Source organism: Ovis aries, chromosome X (genome assembly GCF_016772045.2).
Source record: "Ovis aries strain OAR_USU_Benz2616 breed Rambouillet chromosome X, ARS-UI_Ramb_v3.0, whole genome shotgun sequence".
In the NCBI taxonomy this organism is placed as follows: Eukaryota; Metazoa; Chordata; class Mammalia; order Artiodactyla; family Bovidae; genus Ovis; species Ovis aries.
Window position 1 is genome coordinate 1,777,456 of NC_056080.1, and position 18,680 is coordinate 1,796,135.

Below are 18,680 nucleotides of genomic sequence, written 5' to 3' on the forward strand. Positions count from 1 at the left end.
CTCAAAACCAGAAGTGCCCTATGTTCCCCCAGCCCCGCTCCTGGGCATATATCCAGAAGAAACCATGGTTCCAAAAGATACATGCACCCAGTGGTCACCGCAGTGCTGTTCACAAGAGCCAAGACATGGAAACAAGCTAAGCGTCCATCAGCAGCTGAACGGACAAAGATGCGGTGCGTATGTACAATGGAATACTACTTAATCATAAAAAGAGAACGAAATAATGCCATTTGCAACAACACGCATGGGCCTACAGATTATAATGCCAACTGAAGTCAGAGATAAATATCATATATCCCTTTTATATGGGATCTAAAAACAAGTTGATATAAATGAGCTTACTTCCAAAACAGAAAGAGATTCACAGACATAGGAACACATGTCTGGTAACCAAAGGGGGAAGGGGGAGTGGATAAGTTAGTTGTTTGGGATTGATGGGTATACTCACTGCTACATGTTAAGTCGATGACCCACAAGGACCTACGGTATAGCACAGAGAACTATAAACTCGATATCTGGTAATAACCTATATGGGAAAAGAACCTGACAAATGTTTATATGTATATACACGCACATATATAACTGTATATATACATATAGATGCACATATAACTGCATTTACTTATACAGATATCAGTTCAGTTCAGTTCATTTGCTCAGTCATGTCCGACTCTTTGCAACCCCATAGACTGCAGCACGCCAGGCTTCCCTGTCCATCACCAACTCCCAGAGCTTGCTCAGACTCATGGCCATCGAGTGGGTGATGCCATCCAACCATCTCCTCCTCTGTCGTCCCCTTCTCCTCCTGCCTTCAATCTTTCCCAGCATCAGGGTCTTTTCTAGTGAGTCAGTTCTTCGCATCAGGTGGCCAAAGGACTGGAGCTTCAGCTTCAGCATCAGTCCTTCCAATGAATATTCAGGACTGGTTTCCTTTAGGATGGACTGGTTGGATCTCCTTGCAGTCCAAGGGACTCTCAAGATAAATGCATATATATACATAACTGGGTAACTCTGCTGTATACCTGAAACTAACAATACTGTAAATCAACTATACTTCAGTAAAAAATAAAAATTAAATGTCTGAGCTTATGACTAGTTTCTAACTCTAAAACTCATACTTCGTGAAATATAAACATTCAAAGGTACTGGTGTGAACTGTAGCCATTCTATTAAGACAAAACCTCATTGACGGGCTGACTGAAGAGATTAAATAATGAAACTATATTTAGGGGTAAAAGTTAAAAGGAAAAGTTTCATCTTCTCCTGTAGGTACTTTTTGGATTGAACTAAACTTGTACTTAACTGGAGTGATTTATAAAGGACTGATTTAAGCAGGGGTTTTAACTATCAAAGTCCAAATGGACATGGCAGCTCTTGGCTCTTTGTCACATACATTTACAGCATAACCTGAAAAGGAAAGTACTGTGTACCCCTCTGAAATGTTTCAAATTTTTAGTCTTCTATAAATGGAACTCATACAAAAGTTATGACATAACCCTAGATATCAGAAAGCAATTGCTTATGAAAAATTCTAATTTCAACACCTTCATTTTATCATCACACATATCTCTTATTTTTGTTACTAGCAATATTGCATACACGCCAAGACTTCAGTGAAACTCTGTTTTTCAGAATATATAAGTTTGTAGAATGCAGCATTCCCAAAGACTTTTGGATAATTACAGAGAAAGGGAAAAGCATAAAAACTGTTAAAAAAAATCTGAGTCATCTATTTCCACATCAGGTTCATTATTGTTATAATAACACTGCCTTTCTAAAAAACTCAAGTACTAGCTTTCTAGTACTTGACAATATCTAATGACGTCAAACAATTCACTGGAACAGGGAGCTTCTTTGATCTTCAAATTGCTGGAATTCAGTTTTCTGTTACATGTTTTTTTGTTTTTTTTTTTTTTTTTTAGGAAGAAAATAAGACCTGTCAAACTCTCCCATGAAATAAAACAGGGATACCTTGTGAAAATAACAGTCTTTTTATTGATCACAGCTTTCTTCTTAAATGGGGCTTCCCTTGTGGCTCAGCTAATAAAGAATCCACCTGCAATGCAGGAGACCTGGCTTCGATCCCTGGCTGGGGAAGATTCCCCTGGAGAAGGGAAAGGCTATTACCCACTCCAGGATTCTGGCCTGGAGAATTCCATGGACCATATAGTCCATGGGGTCGCCAAGAGTCGGACACGACTGAGCGACTTGCATTCTCACTTTCTCTCTTCTTCCCCTACTCTATGCAGAAGTCTAGAACCATACTATTGTTTGCAACTTCTTTCTGCCTTTTTCTCCTCTTTTTCTTGCCTACTTGATCATTCATGGAGTTTTATTGATAATTTCAGTAGCTTTTTTTATGGGAATTACCCTGCATGCTTATCTTAATAAAGCCTGGAGTTAATGACTACCTTTACTTTCTTGGCGTTTGAATGGCTCTAATCTTATACACTTTCTTTTTTTTTCTTTTTTTAATCTTATACACTTTCATCTTTCAGGATCGCTAAAATTTAATCATCTCAAGAGCACGGCAGGAAGAAGACTGGGTATGAAATCTGACAGTCTTGATTTTTCATCTTAGTTTCATCTTTTCTTGGCTAAAAACTTCGGTAAATAACTCACCTTTTTCGAGACTCGGTCCTCTGATATGTGAAACTAAGACATAATATTTAACTGCATCCTGGAAAGAATACGATTAAAAGGCACGTGTTAGGTTCTTAGAAGTTTCAGTGACTCTTTCTACAAAATTTAACGAGGCAGCTATTAATAAGGGAATCACATCCACCTGATTTGAAATATTCAAGGTAACACTGACACGTATTTCTACCAATTCGTGATACAGTTCAGTTCAGTTCAGTTCAGTCACTCAGTCGTATCCAACTCTTGGTGACCCCATGAACCACAGTACACCAGGCCTCCAGTCTATCACCAACCCCCTGATACAGTGTGAACCTGACACCACGCCTAAACAGAAGGAAATACAAAAACAATGCCTCAGTGACTTCAAGAATGCATGAATGGAGGGGGCTTCCCTGCTGGCTCAGCTGGTAAAGAGCCAAGGCAGGTGACACACGTTCGATCCCTGGTCTGGAAGGTTCCACAAGGAGCAACTAAGCCCACGCGCCATGATTACTGATGCCCGTGCATCCTGGAATTCAGGCTAGGCCACAAGAGAAGCCACCACAATGAGACGCCTACACACGGCAACTGCAGAGGAGCCCCTCCTTTCTACACACAACAACTGGAGAGGAGCCCCTCCTCTCTGCACACAACTGGGGAGGAGCCCTTCCTCTCTGCACACAACAACTGGAGAGGAGCCCCTTCTCTCTGCACACAACTGGGGAGGAGCCCCTCCTCTCTGCACACAATTGGGGAGGAGCCCCTCCTCTCTGCACACAACTGGGGAGGAGCCCCTCCTCTCTGCACACAACTGGAGAGGAGCCCCTCCTCTCTGCACACAACTGGGGAGGAGCCCCTCCTCTCTGCACACAACTGTGGAGGAGCCCCTCCTCTCTGCACACAACTGCGGAGGAGCCCCTCCTCTCTGCACACAACTGGAGAGGAGCCCCTCCTCTCTGCACACAACTGGGGAGGAGCCCTTCCTCTCTGCACACAACAACTGGAGAGGAGCCCCTTCTCTCTGCACACAACTGGGGAGGAGCCCCTCCTCTCTGCACACAACTGGGGAGGAGCCCCTCCTCTCTGCACACAACTGGGGAGGAGCTCCTCCTCTCTGCACACAACTGGAGAGGAGCCCCTCCTCTCTGCACACAACTGCGGAGGAGCCCCTCCTCTCTGCACACAACTGCGGAGGAGCCCCTCCTCTCTACACACAACTGGAGAGGAGCCCCTCCTCTCTGCACACAACTGGGGAGGAGCCCTTCCTCTCTGCACACAACAACTGGAGAGGAGCCCCTTCTCTCTGCACACAACTGGGGAGGAGCCCCTCCTCTCTGCACACAACTGGAGAGGAGCCCCTCCTCTCTGCACACAACTGGGGAGGAGCCCCTCCTCTCTGCACACAACTGCGGAGGAGCCCCTCCTCTCTGCACACAACTGCGGAGGAGCCCCTCCTCTCCGCACACAACTGCGGAGGAGCCCCTCCTCTCCGCACACAACTGGAGAGGAGCCCCTCCTCTCCGCACACAACTGGGGAGGAGCCCCTCCTCTCCGCACACAACTGGGGAGGAGCCCCTCCTCTCCGCACACAACTGGGGAGGAGCCCCTCCTCTCTGCACACAACTGGGGAGGAGCCCCTCCTCTCTGCACACAACTGGGGAGGAGCCCCTCCTCTTTGCACCCAACTGGGGAGGAGCCCCTCCTCTCTACACACAACTGCAGAGGAGCCCCTCCTCTCTGCAACTAGAGAAGAGCCCGCACACCAGCAAAGACCCGGCAGAGCAAAAACCAAACACGAATTAGTAGAATTAAGATAAAAAAGAATGAGTGAATGCACTTCCATGCTTGATGGGAGTGATATAATAGACATCGGTAAGCGAGCATAACTCAAAGCTAGAGGCAGACTCACGGAAAGTGGTGTCTTTTCATCTTGTTTGTTGAATTAGCACATTGGTCAAGTCCTTCACTTTGGGCAGCCTCAGTTTCTTAATCTATAAAATGCAGATATGGGATAATAACATATTTAATGTGGATTTCTAAATGTTTAAGATTTTCTGACTTGATAATTTGGAAAAGTAAACTGTGTCTCTCTGTTTATGAGCCAAAGCACGAACAGGTCTAAGGTTTCAATCTGTACCATAATTCCACAGACATACTTTTAGAAATGTAGTTAATGGCTCAGATTGGTAAAGAATCCACCTGCAATGCAGAAGACACAGGTTCAGTCCCTGGGTTGGGAAGATCCCCTGGAGGAGGGTATGGCAACCCACTCCAATATTCTTGCCTGGACCCCATGGACAGAGGAGCTTTGTGGGCTACAGTTCATGGGGTCACAAAGAGTTGGACATGACTAAGGGACTAACACTACCATAAAGGGAATATTTTAGAGGAATAAAATTACCCCAGGTGTTTTAAAGATTTTTTTTTTTTTCAGAAGAAATAGGTAGCTTCTTGCTCAATAGCAGTAAGGCCCCTATTTATTGTCCTGTGATCTCTCAGCAAAACACGTTTCACTGACTTGTGTTAAAATGCTGTCAAATTGTGCTTTTCACACTGTAAACTCAACACTTTGATGCATTCCTTTTCAGAAGGCCAGCAGGTACAGCCTTTTTCTGACAGTGCAGTAGGCTGTGTTGTTATTAACTGCTTTTTCCATATTAGGTTTAGATGGAATAGGACATTATCACTTTCCTTTCTCATGAGGAAATGAATCTGATTACTGTCCTAACTTGTGGTTATTCTTTTAAATGAGTGATACTGGATCAAAATACGCTTCTGTCAATTCACTGAATGCCTAAGAACATAACACACTTTTTACACAAAAGCAAAATCCCTTTCCCTAGTGCTGCTTCCCCCCCAAAAAAAAGCAACAGTGTTTGAACATCTCTTTATCACAGATATTGTGTTAATTTCCCCACTATTCTTGCTTGCTCTTGTCATATCCAGAGGGATATATTAATAAAGTGCTCTGAAGTCATCTAATATTTACCAGCATTTCTTTGTATTACTAAACTGAGTATTTGTCACTTTATGTTTTATTTCATGGCATCAATGTTTACACAGCTGGATAAGTGTATATGCAATAGTAATCATCGGTGTTCAGCTTTGCCTTCAAAACTAATTCCATCTTTATGCCTGTTGCTGTTCAGTCACTAAGTCTTGTCCAACTATTTGCGACCCCATGGACTGCAGCACACCAGGCTCCTCTGTCCCTCACCAACTCCTGGAGCTTGCTCAAACTCACGTCCACTGAGTCAGTGATGCCATCCAACCATCTCATCCTCTGTTGTCCCCTTCTCCTCCCGCCTTCAATCTTTCCCAGCATCAGGGTCTTTTCAAAAGAGTCAGTTCTTCGCATCAGATGGCCAAAGTATTGGAGCTTCAGCTTCAGCATCGGTCCTTCCAACCAATATTCAAGGTTGATTTCCTTCTGGATTGACTTTTATGCCTGAGACTAATTCTTTTTCACATAGGTTCTTCACTCCTAAGAAACAGATTTCTTGCAACTTGAAATCTGTGCTTTAATAATGTAATGGTCATCGAGCACAAGGTCATCTGCGATGACCCCTTCCATCTCGACTGTTCCCTGTATTGCTACCCCTTCCTTCACATCTGAGCTAACAACGCTTCTCCACATCAACACCAAACGTCCATCTCTTCCATCCTTCGCCGGCCCTTCAATCTTCTCTGGAATTTTGCCCCTCTGACAGCCTGACTTCCCTCCTTTGTCTGCAGTTTCTGCTCTTCTGCAGCTCCCGTCCTTCCAAATTTGAAGATACACTCAATTTTTCCACATTTGGAGAACCCCCTTCAATTCCATTTTCCTCTAAATCAGTGTGCACTTGCTCTTCTTTCTATCAGGGGAAAAATGACATGAAATAGCATTCTAACAGTAATAATTCCTCGTCTTTTCCCTCTCCGATACTTTTGCTGTTGTTGCTGTCTAGTTGCTGAGTCGTGTCCGACTCTTTTGTGATCCCATGGACTGTAGCCCACCAGGCTCCTCTGTCCAAGGGATTCTCCAGGCCAAAATACTGGAGTGGGCTGCCATTTCCCTTTCCAGGGGATCTTCCAGGGATTGAACTCGCGTCTCCTGCATTGCAAGCGGATTCTTTCCCTCTGAGGCACCGGGGAAGCCCTTGGCAACACTTCTAGCTCCTTACAATACAGATTCTGCCTCTAGTATAGAACTGAAACTGTATTTGGACTTTGCTTCACTAGATAATCTTGGGGTGTCTTTTTTTTTTTTTACGATTTTAACCTGATATTTTTGCAACATTTAAAACCACAGACTACACTTGCTGACTTGTGCTATTCTCCAGTTTTCCCAGCTTTCGAGACTGCACTTTCCAAAGCTGTCCGGCTGGGTCCTCTCTCCCCCACCGACACTGCACACACCCTTGGGTGCTGACATTCATTCAGGGTTCAAAATCCATCCTCATCTTTTCACTGCAAACTCCTGGCGGCATCACCCAGCACCATCTCCAGCCCCCCAGTACCTTCCTCTTTTAAGTCTCATGGTTTCCTTTCAGGTTTGCCTTTCTGACCGTCTCCTGGGCATGTCCACATGGACGCACCAGATGACTGAGATGTGTTTTTCCTGGCGAGAGAATTTACAGGTTCAAATGTCCACAGGTACTATTCTTGCTGGTGCATGCCTTGATTATGAGCATCACTGAAGGCCTCTAGGCAGTGTGCTGAAAAGCAGAGACGGTACTCTGCAGACGAAGGTCCCTACAGTCATGGCTATGACTTCCCAGGGGTCCCGTATGGATGTGAGAGCTGGACCCAACAGAAGGCTGAGTGCCAGAGAATTGATGCCTTTGAACCGTGGTGCTGGTCAAGACTCCTGAAAATGTCTTGGACAGCAAGGAGATCAAACCTACCAGTCCTCAAGGAAATCAACCCTGAATACTCATTGGAAGGACGGATGCTGAGGCTGAAGCTCCAATACTTCGGCCACCTGACATAAAAAGGAAGAAGTGGCTGGCGGCGGGGAGGAACCATGGCAGAAAATGAGGGTGGGGTCATGGAAAGATTGAAACAAGAGGGAGCCTGGGCTTCCCGTGGACCTGCCCCCTTTCAGTATCTCCACTGCAGTCAGCTCAGGCCTTCTCTGCCCCAATTCAATCCCAGCAGGTCTAATGACATCTACTCCTGAAGCACAGGGCTCTCTGCTTCTCATTGCTTCATGCTGACCACGACATGGTCCTCATCAAGGGACCAAGGCGGACTGAAGCTGGAACTCCACGTCCAAAGCTGCTCCCCACATGGCCCCCGTCAGTTTGCTGCCTGTTCCAAAAAGAAAACATCGAGACTGAATCTCCAGTTTCCCTGGTTGGTTCAGTGGTTGAGAATCTGCCTTGTAGGGCATGCCGGGTTCGATTCACAGTCTGGGAAGATTTCACGTGACGCAGGGCAACTGAGCCTGTCCACCCCAACTACTGAAGCTCGCTTATCTAGAGTCTGTACCCCACAATAAGAGAAGCCCCCACAAGGAGAAGCCTGTGCACTGCAACTGGGGAGCAGCCCCCGCTCTCCGTAACTAGAGAAAGCCTGCACGCTGCCAATAATGAAGAGAATAAATAAAATTATAAAACTCCAGAACTATTTATGAAAGCATCTACCAACAGTTTCGATATAAATAAACATTTTTTTTTTTTAAAGTGAATCTCCCTAACTCTGAAGCCATCTCTCCTTTCTAAAGAAGGCTAACGTGCCTGAGAATGGATGCTTTTGAACTGTAGTGTTGGAGAAGACTCTTGAGAGTCCCGTGGACTGCAAGGAGATCCAACCAGTCCATCCTAAAGGAAATCAGTCCTGAAGATTCAGTGGAAAGACTGATACTGAAGCTCCAATACTTTGGCCACCTGATGCATAAAACCAACTCATTGGAAAAGACCCCGATGCTGGGAAAGAAGGCAGGAGGAGAAATGGACGACAGAGGATGAGATGGCTGGATGGCATCAGTGAGTCAATGGCCATGAGTTTGAGCAAGCTCCAGGAGTTGGTGATGGACAGGGAAGCCTGGCGTGCTGCACTCATGGGGTCACAGAGGGTCAGACATGACTTAGAGACTGAAGAGCAAGCCAACGCCCTTTCTTCAGCCTCAATAGCTCTGCCCGTGGAAGTCCATAACAGCAATAACAGCTTTATTATCCACTTCTTCCTGGGCACATTTATTTTTGCTGCTCTCTGAAAGGGTTACTTCGGTGCACTTGTGCACTTAATAGATGGGGAGATTATTGTTGATTTTATTAAGTCTTAACAGCAATTGTTTTAAATACTGATTTCCATATAACATTCAGAATTACGGAGTTTTTTAAGAGTCAAAGCAACTTTAGACATCTTTTAGCTCAAACAGCTCAATTTCCAGACAATACTAAGGCCAAACACCATTTTCTCCGAGACATGAAGCAATCAGCATCAAAGCAGATAAACACCAGCTCTCGATGAGGAACAAAATGGAAATGAACATTATTTCAGCTCATAGGATTAATGTGGTCTGGCACGATCCATACTGAAAGAGCTCATATAAAACGTAATAAATTAGGGAGCCTATGAAAGCATTCTGACTAGAACTGTACTGAGAGTTGTTTATTCTGCAAGATAAAATGGGTTATTTATACATATAAAATTGTTTATGATTAACTCACACACTGTACTTTACAGGCTAGGAAAACTTGTTTTAATTTTTACTATTAAAAAAAATTATGGCTATGTAATTACATTTATAAAGTTCCTGCTTTGGCCTGGTATCTTCAAAACATTACATGATTCTATATTTTCAAGGGATGAAGGTCAGCTAGATAGCCAACACCAATGGATACATTAGTCCAAAGAGTGGAGAATCTGCCTTCAAACCCAGGTATTGCTACCTAAGTAGAAAAAAAGGATACTGTAGTTGGATTAAGGATTTCCCAAGTGGCTCAGACGGTAAAAATTCTGCCTGCAGCTCAGGAGTCCTGCGTTCAATCCCTGGGTCGGGAAGATCCCCCTGGGTTGGGAAGATCCCCTGGAGGAGGAAATGGCACCCCACTCCAGTATTCTTGCCTGGAAAATCCCAGGGACAGAGGAGCCTGGTAGGCTACAGTCCATGGGGTCATAAAGAGTTGAGCAAACACCACTTTCACTTTCATACTTTCACTTTAATTGGATTCAACCACAATTTTATTTTAAAATATCATAGTCTGTCGGAAAATATCCCTTTCATTTGAAAAATCATATTCACTTACAATTCACATTCTTGATCCTAGAAGTGACATTTTATAATTCCAATATTCGGCATGCCTCTGAGTCAGGAGTTTTATCTTGGATGCCCTTTAAAGCAGCATTCCCGAATGTTAAAATGATGAATGGTTTTTTATTAAATTTACCGGCCAATCTGCCAATACCTATATGGAAAGCAACGCTTTCCTTTGTTAAGGAATTCTTAGTTTTAATTTACGTGGTTAGAAATGCAATGTGCTTCAAGTTTCCAATCATGCGGTTTTGCAATTTCAACTCAGAAACAGTCTTGTGAGGAAGAAAAAGTCGTATCTTGACATAAATTTAATTTCTTGGGCCTCTTGTCACTTTTCATGCTAAGGTACTTGAGCAGTGTCCAACTCTCTGCGACCTCATGGACTGCAGCCTGCCAGGCTCCCCTGTCCATGGGATTCTGCTGGCAAGAATACTGGAGTGGGTTGCCATTTCGTCCTCCATGGGCTCCACCCGACACAGGGATCGAATCCTTGTCTCTTGCACCTCCTGCATTGGCAGGCGGTTCTTTACCACTAGCACCATCTGGTCACTTTAGACTTTGCAAAACAGCAAATGAGTTTCTGTTCTTTAATTCCCTCCCAAAGCAGTCTTCTCCTTCACTAGCCTTGAGGATCTCTAGAAAGGAAATGGAGGATTTTGTGTAAGTTGTCTACAACCTATCAGTTCGAGAGTTTAGCATCTACGTTTCACTGCCTACTTACAACAGTGAAGTGAAGGGCAAGTCGCTCAGTCATATCCCACTCTTTGCGATCCCATGGACTGTATAGTCCATGGAATTCAAAAGGCCAGAATGATGGAGTAGGTAAGCCTTCCCCTTCTCCAGGGGATCTTCCCGACCCAGGGATTGAACCCAGGTCTCCCACATTGCAGGCGGATTCTTTACCAGCTGAGCCACAAAGGAGAGAAGAAGGTAATTATTGAGTTATTGAAAAGTTAAATTTGACCCAACTTATCATAGCAACTGCTTTGTTTGAAAGAGACAACCCTGACTGGTATGTAAATTGCCCCAAGAGGTAAGTTACAGACAGAGCTGGAATAACAGCAGCAGTGCTAACTTCCTGCTGCTACTGGTCGGGTAGGTCAGTTATGACACTGTGCTAACAAGGTCAAGGGTACGTTACAAGCCCAGGTGGGTGGCTGATGTTACTCTGATCCATGACCAGGAAATGCACCTTCAATTTCAGCTGTTTCAGAATCTTATTAGGGACAGCAAGTTCCTTTAATTATGTGTATTTTTTAATATTTATTTATTGTGCTATTCTACATTATGTTATTGCTTCTTCTTCTTGTTTTTTTCTTTTTTTTTTTTTAGCTGCACGTGGGGCATATGGGATCTAGTTCCATGACCGAGGATCAAAATTGGGTTCCCTTCATCGTAAGCACACAGTCTTCCTGCAAGAACATCAGAGAAGTTCCAACACTTCTTAAATATAGGAACACAGCAAACGTTTCCACATGTACTCGTATGTCTTTGGGGGAAACTATACATTGATTTATAATATGCATTTGGGTAACTGGGAGATAAATTATAAATTATTCAGTTACAAATGACATTTTCTCCCATAGGAATATGGGCTTGCCTGGTGGCTCAGCCGGTGAAGAATCCACCTGCAATGCAGGAGACCCCAGTTCGATTCCTGGGTTGGAAAGATCCCCTGGAGAAGGGCACGGCAACCCACTCCAGTGTTCCTGCCTGGAGAATCCCCATGGACAGAGGAGCCTGGCGGGCTACAGTCCATGGGGTTGCAAAGAGTTGGACACGACCGAGCGACTAAGAATACCCATATGAACACCATCTGAACGTGACTGTTCAGATTCTGTGCTGGCCTGCCAGCGACGGAGGAATGTGTTTAAAGTTCTGTCTTCAGAAACAGACTCACAGACTTAAGAGATGAACATGTGGCTGCCGGGGTAGAAGGATGGGGGAAGGGACAGTCAGGGAGCCTGGGATGGACATGGACACACTGCTGCATTTAACATGGAGAGCCAGCAAGGACCTGCTGGACAGCACAGGGAACTCTGCTCAATACTCTGTAATAACCTTATGGTTCCCAGGGGGAAGGATGGGGGAAGGGACAGTTAGGAAGTTTGGGATGGACATGGACACACTGTTGTATTTAATGTGGAGAACCTACAAGGACCTGCTGTCTAGCACAGGGAACTCTGCTCAAAACTCTGTAATAACCTGATGGTTCCTAGGGGGAAGAGTGAGGGAAGGGATAGTTAAGGAGTCTGGGATGGACATGGACGCACTGCTGTATTTAACATGAAGAACCAACAAGGACCTGCTGGCCAGCTCAGTGACCTCTGCCCCGTGTCATGTGGCAGCCTGGATGGGAAGGGAGTTTGGGGGAGAAGAAATACAATGTATATGTATGGCTGAGTGCCTCTCCTGTTCACCTGAAACTACAACATTATTAATCAGCTATACGCCAATATAAAATAAAAGATTTAAAAGATAAATCATGTTCTATGTTTTCATAACTTCAGTTCCTTAAGAACGTGCCAACTTGGCTCTCAGTGTCCAGGTTAAGTCATACAGATTGGCCTTTAATTGATAACATAAAAGGTGCCAAACTATTTTCTTAGCACTGAAAACATCACGCTTTCTGTGGCCAGCGTTTCACCAAAACCAGGTGGGTCGATTTTCATCTTCACGGAAAACTGCTTGAAGGTTATGCAAGCTCTCCACACTTTGGAGGAGGGGATGAGGTCATCCTGGGTTTCAGCCTTTAGAAACAGGTTTCAACAATGTGGTTTCTGGGATAACAAGCTTTTAGCTCAGGCTTCCCAGCGGCTCAGACAGTAAAGCGTCTGCCTGCAATGCAAGAGGCCCAGGTTCGATCCCTGGCTTGGGAAGATCCCCTGGAGAAGGAAATGGCAGCCTACTCCAGTACTCTTGCCTGGAAAATCCCAGGGACGGAGGAGCCTGGTAGGCTACAATCGATGGGGTTGCAAAGAGTTGGACATGACCAAGCGACTTCACTTTCTTTCACTTTCCCAGTGGCTCAGCAGCAAAAGTGACCAGCTGCAATGCAGGGGGCACAGGAGACGTGGGTCCAGTCCCTGGGTCGGGAAGACCCCCTGGAGGAGGGCATGGCAACCCACTCTGGTATTCTTTCCTGGAGAATCCCATGGACACAGGAGCCTGGCGGGCTACAGTCCGTGGGGTCGCTAAGAGTCAGATGCAACTGAAGCAGTTTAGCACACATGTTGCACAGCCCAAGCTTGGGTTTATTATCCTAAACTTAACTTTTCTTCACTCTGATTGTATCTATTTTCCCTAGCCTGTGAACCTTTCTGTAAGCTAACCGCTAATTGTTTCAGAGTGAGGTAAGCCAAGTAAACCTAACTGAATAAATGAGTTAAAACCAACAAGCAAAGTAACTGCCGACACAGTGTCCTCTGGGAGCGAGCAAGATTTGTTTATCCCTCCTTCTAAACCTCTGAAATCACAGGGAAAATGTGAATATTTGTTATGTAAAATGTGTTGCAAAACAGTGGAAAGAACACTTCACATGGCCTGAAATTGAGAGTGGGATCCCAGGCAGAGGGCAAGGCCAACATTCCCATTTTCAGCTTCCCCACCTCTGGGAGGATCTCAACACATCTCTGAACGCCAGGAAACAGATCATGTACCCCGCTGGTAGATGGGTACATTTTGACAGTTATCATTTAGTCCAGTTCACGTTCCTGAGCCTAGAGAAAAATAAAAAGGACTCTGGGTGGAGGAGGCTGACTTGACAGGCAGAAAGGGAGTGCTCCTTTTAACATTTAGCTGCAAACGCACTGGGTATTTGAGTTGAAGAAACCCAGGGTTTGTGTGATGGAAATCTCTTTAGCGGTGGACCTGTTCAGCAGCTGTACTTTCCCATATGCGAGTGACACTTTGAAATGTGGCTAGTGCAACTGAGGAGCTGATTTTTCACGTTTTATCCTAAACAATGCCAACATACGCCCAGGTGGCCACCATAGCAGACAGAACAGGCGACGACTCTGGAAAACGCACACACTGGCCACACTCTGTTCTGACATCTCAGTGTGCTAGCTGTCCATGCCTGTTATCTCCTCTAATTATTTAGTAGTTAACTGCAGTTTAAAAAAAAAAAACTCGGGCTTCCCTCATGGCTCAGACAGTAAAGAATTCTGCCTGCAATGCAGGAGACCCAGGTTCCATCCCAGATTCAGGAAGATCCCCTGGAGAAGGAAATGGCAACCCACTCCTGTATCCTTGCCTGGAGAATCCCATGGACAGAGGAGCCTGGCGGGCTACAGTCCATGAGGTCGCAGAGTCAGACACGACTAAAGAGACTGAAAAATAGCAACATCTCGTATCTACAAAGAAAACTGAGAAGTGGTGCCCTAAATTTCCTCTGAGGTAACTGAGGCAATTTAAGTTCTAAATTATACTCTATCACATTTATCTCTCACTCACGCAGCTTTTTGAAAACAGGGAATAACCTGCTGGTTGTGTGGATCAGCTTGCAAATATGAAATGTACAGAAATAGAGTAACTCCCATCCTACAAGTCTCTACATAGGCTGTATAAAATGAAGCCACTCTCCCGTAGGCTGGTAAAACGTGTGAGTCAAATTTGTTTCCTTCTCTCAAAAAAGCAAGAGAGTTGCAGAAAACATCTATTTCTGCTTTCTTGACTATGCCAAAGCCTTTGACTGTGTGGATCACAATAAACTGTGGAAACTTCTGAAAGAGATGGGAATACCAGACCACCTGACCTGCCTCCTGAGAAATCTGTATGCAGGGCAGGAAGCAATAGTTAGAACTGGACATGGAACAACAGGCTGGTTCCAAATAGGAAAAGGAGTACGTCAAGGCTGAATATTGTTACCCTGCTTATTTAACTTATATGCAGAGTACATCATGAGAAACGCTAGGCTGGAGGAAGCACAAGCTGGAATCAAGATTGCCAGGAGAAATATCAGTAACCTCAGATATGCAGATGACACCACCCTTATGGCAGAAAGTGAAGAGGAACTAAAAAGCCTCTTGATGAAAGGGAAAGAGGAGAGTGAAAAAGTTGGCTTAAAGCTCAACATGCAGAAAACGAAGATCATGGCATCCGGTCCCATCACTTCATGGCAAATAGATGGGGAAACAGCGGAAATAGTGTCAGACTTTATTTTTTGGGGCTCCAAAATCACTGAATATGGTGATTGCAGCCATGAAATTAAAAGATGCTTACTCCTTGGAAGAAAAGTTATGACCAACCTAGATAGCATATTGAAAAGCAGAGACATTACTTTGGCAACAAAGGTCCGTCTAGTCAAGGCTATGGTTTTTCCAGTGGTCATGTATGGATGTGAGAGTTGGACTGTGAAGAAAGCTGAGCGCCAACGAACTGATGCTTTTGAACTGTGGTGTTGGAGAAGACTCTTGAGAGTCCCTTGGACTGCAAGGAGATCCAGTCAGTCCATTCTGAAGGAGATCAGCCCTGGGATTTCTTTGGAAGGACTGATGCTAAAGCTGAAACTCCAGTATTTTGGCCACCTCATACAAAGAGTTGACTCATTGTAAAAGACCCTGGTGCTGGGAGGGATTGGAGGCAGGAGGAAAAGGGGACGACAGAGGATGAGATGGCTGGATGGCATCACCGACTCGATGGACGTGAGTCTGAGTGAACTCCGGGAGATGGTGATGGACAGGGAGGCCTGGTGTGGTGCGATTCATGGGGTCGCAAAGAGTTGGACACAACTGAGCGACTGAACTGAACTGAACGACATACTGGTTTTGATCACTTGATGTATTATTATTATTATTTTTTTTACTCAGTAAGAAGCAACTGATGGTAATTCTAATGTCGGTGCTGGTGGCATGTCTGTTGTGTATGCTCAAGATTTCCTTGTATACTGTCTAAATTATCCATTGATTCATACGCTATGATCTAATATAGGATTGTCTTTTCAAGACAGAGAGAAATCAGAAGACAAGCGTGTCTCTTTCTCCTTTGAAAAGTAACAGCAGCATATTCATCCTAGTCTGTATGACCCAGCAAATACTGGGAAGGATTTTTAATATAACAGTTTTTCTTTCCTCTTCCCAACAGATTTGAAAAGACAGACCATCCCTTTTTAATTAGTAAAACAGCAACATGTCCCTGCATGGCTCTGAAAGTCAAACAGATATATAAAGGTATTAAGATAAAAACTTAAACACGAATGATTCCAATGTCAGGTAATTTTCACCATATGGCAATGGGAAGCTAATTCAACATTAAATAGTGCTAGGAATTCTGTTTCCTTTACAAAGTACACAAGTCAAAGACAGCTCTTACCACTTCCTGTTTCCTTTGTTATATTACGTCTGCTTGAGTTTCTCAGGCATACGATAACACGCTGTCTTGAAAAAAAAATCAAGAAACATTTTCTTGGTTAACAATTAATTGGTGCATACAAATGTTTAACAGGGTGTACTGTCAATTAAAAATAAATGTGAGCCTTCCATAAACTTCTGTACAATGTGGAGCTGGACGTTTCTGGGCCACCCTTTCAGGCTGGGGTTGGGCGAGGATTTTCAGGGTTTTTTTTCTCAGGTTTCCAGGGAGTCTCCAGTGAATCGGACTGAGTTTTATTTCTGGGTTCCCAGGGTCCAAGCCTACTTTGATTGACAACTGTTTGCAGAGAGCCGGCCGCGGGCCCAGGAATCTGGCACAAGGATTAAGAAATGACAGACAGCTTTGCTCTGCAAGGAGGTTCACACATGCCCATGCAGTCACTGCGGGGCTGGGCAACTTGTGCCCGAGACTATCTCAGATGACCGAACTCGGATGGAATCACCGAGCGCAAGGCACGGGCAAAGGAGGGCATGCAGAGAAAGGCCTCCTCGTGGACACAGCTCCTGTGTCCTCCTCCTCGTCTCTGATTGCACTATTTATTCCCTGGGGGCTCTCACCCCCCGAGAAATGGGTTCTTCTCCAAAGTCACCAGTTATTTAATTTTCAAAAGTAAAAGTGCTTTGGATGGAAAAACACCCCAATTTTTTTTTTTAAAAAAAACCACAAGACAAGCAAAATGCTAAGTTTAACCTAGAGTAAGAGAAATCAGAGTCATAAACAATACATGGAAAGTTGATGTTGTTTGTGCAGTCCCCAAGTCGTGTCCAGTGCTTTGTGACCCCACGGACTGCAGCACGCCAGGCTTCCCTGTCCTTTACCATCTCCTGGAATTTGCTCAAACTCGTGTCCATTGAGTCAGTGATGCCATCCAACCATCTCATCCTCTGTTGCCCCCTTCTCCTCTAGCCCTCAATCTTTCCCAGCATCAAGGTCTTTTCCAAGGAGTCGGCTCTTTGCATCATGTGGCCAAAGTATTGGAGCTTCAGCATCAGTCCTTCCAATGAATATTCAGGATTGATTTCTTTGAGGATTGACTGGTTTGATTTCCTTGCCGTCCAAGACACTCTCAAGAGTCTTCTCCAGCAACACACTTCGAAAGCATCAATTCTTTGGCACTCAGCTTTATCGTCTTAACTCTCGCATCTGTACATAACTACTGTAAAAACCACAGCTTTGATTATACAGACCTTTGTTGGCAAAGTGATGTTTCTGCTTTTTAATATTCTGTCTAGGTTTGACACAGCTTTTTCTTCCCCCAAGGAGCAGTCACCAAGAAACGGGTTCTTTCTTTAATGGATGCAGTCACCACCTGCGGTGATTTTGGAGCCCAAGAAAATGAAATCTGCACTGTTTCCACGTTTTCCAGTCTATTTGCCATGAAGTGATGGGACTGGATGCCATGATCTTTGTTTTTTGAATGCTCAGTTTTAAGCCAACTTTTTCACTCTCCTCTTTCACCTTCATCAAGAGGCTCTTTTTAATTTAGTTCCTCTTCACTTTCTGCCATTAATGTGGGCATATCAGCATATCTGAGGTTGTTGATATTTCTTCTTCTGGCAATCTTGATTCCAGCTTGTGCTTCCTCCAGCCCAGTGTTTCTCATGATGTACTCTGCATGTAAGTTAAATAAGCAGGGTGACAATATATAGCCTTGACTTACTCCTTTCCCAATTTTAAACCATTCTGTTGTGCCATGTCTGGTTCTAACTGTTGCTTCTTGCCCTGCCTCCCAGTTTCTCAGGAGGCAGGTAATGTGGTCTGGTATTCAGATCTCACTGGGAATATTTCACAGTTTGTTGTGATAAATACAGTCAAAGGCTTTAGCACAGTCCATGCAGCAGAAGTAGATGTGATGGAATTCCACCACCTCGGCCAGCTTTAACATCAATATATGTGTACTGAGCGTCCCTCACAGCTCAGCTGGAGAAGAATCTGCCTGCAATTCAGGAGACCCTGGTTTGATTCCTGGGTCAGGAAAATCCCCTGGAGAAGTGATAGGCTACCCACTTCGGTATTCATGGGTTTCCCTGGTGGCTTAGATGGTAAAGAATTCAAGTGCAATGTGGGAGACCTTGGTTCGATACCTAAGTTGGGAATGTTCTCCTGGAACCGACTCCAGTATTCTGGCCTGGAGAATCCCATGGACAGAGGAGCCTGGCGGGCTATCGCCCATGGGGTCCCAAGGAGTCAGACACGACGGAGAGACTAAGCAGACACATATGTACATGTACAACTGAGTTACTTTGCTGCACGGAAGAAATTAACAACACTGTAAATAAACTATACTTCAATAAAATTCAAAAACAAGTAAAATTATACCAGATTACCATGAGGTACCCTCAGCAATTCTATGTGACACAGAAGAAAATAACTTTGACAACAACTTCAGTTCACCCAAGTACAAATGAAACATTATATACCCAAAATTGTTTTGACATCTTCTTTT

At 44.6% G+C, this 18,680-nt stretch overlaps 1 long non-coding RNA gene across 3 annotated transcripts in view; it reads right to left on the bottom strand.

Annotated features, from left to right (window-relative positions):
• LOC105605336 (uncharacterized) overlaps positions 1 to 18,680 on the bottom strand; it is a 327,912-nt gene that overhangs the window by 74,682 nt on the left and 234,550 nt on the right. Inside the window, exons 10-11 of one of the 3 annotated variants that reach the window (XR_009598760.1) lie at positions 16,175 to 16,235; positions 4,529 to 4,610 (exon numbers count right to left, since the gene is read on the bottom strand). The exons of the other annotated variants lie outside the window; for them this stretch is intronic. This is a non-coding gene — a long non-coding RNA (uncharacterized LOC105605336). The remainder of the gene's footprint in view (positions 1 to 4,528; positions 4,611 to 16,174; positions 16,236 to 18,680) is intronic. 3 annotated transcript variants of the gene reach the window in all.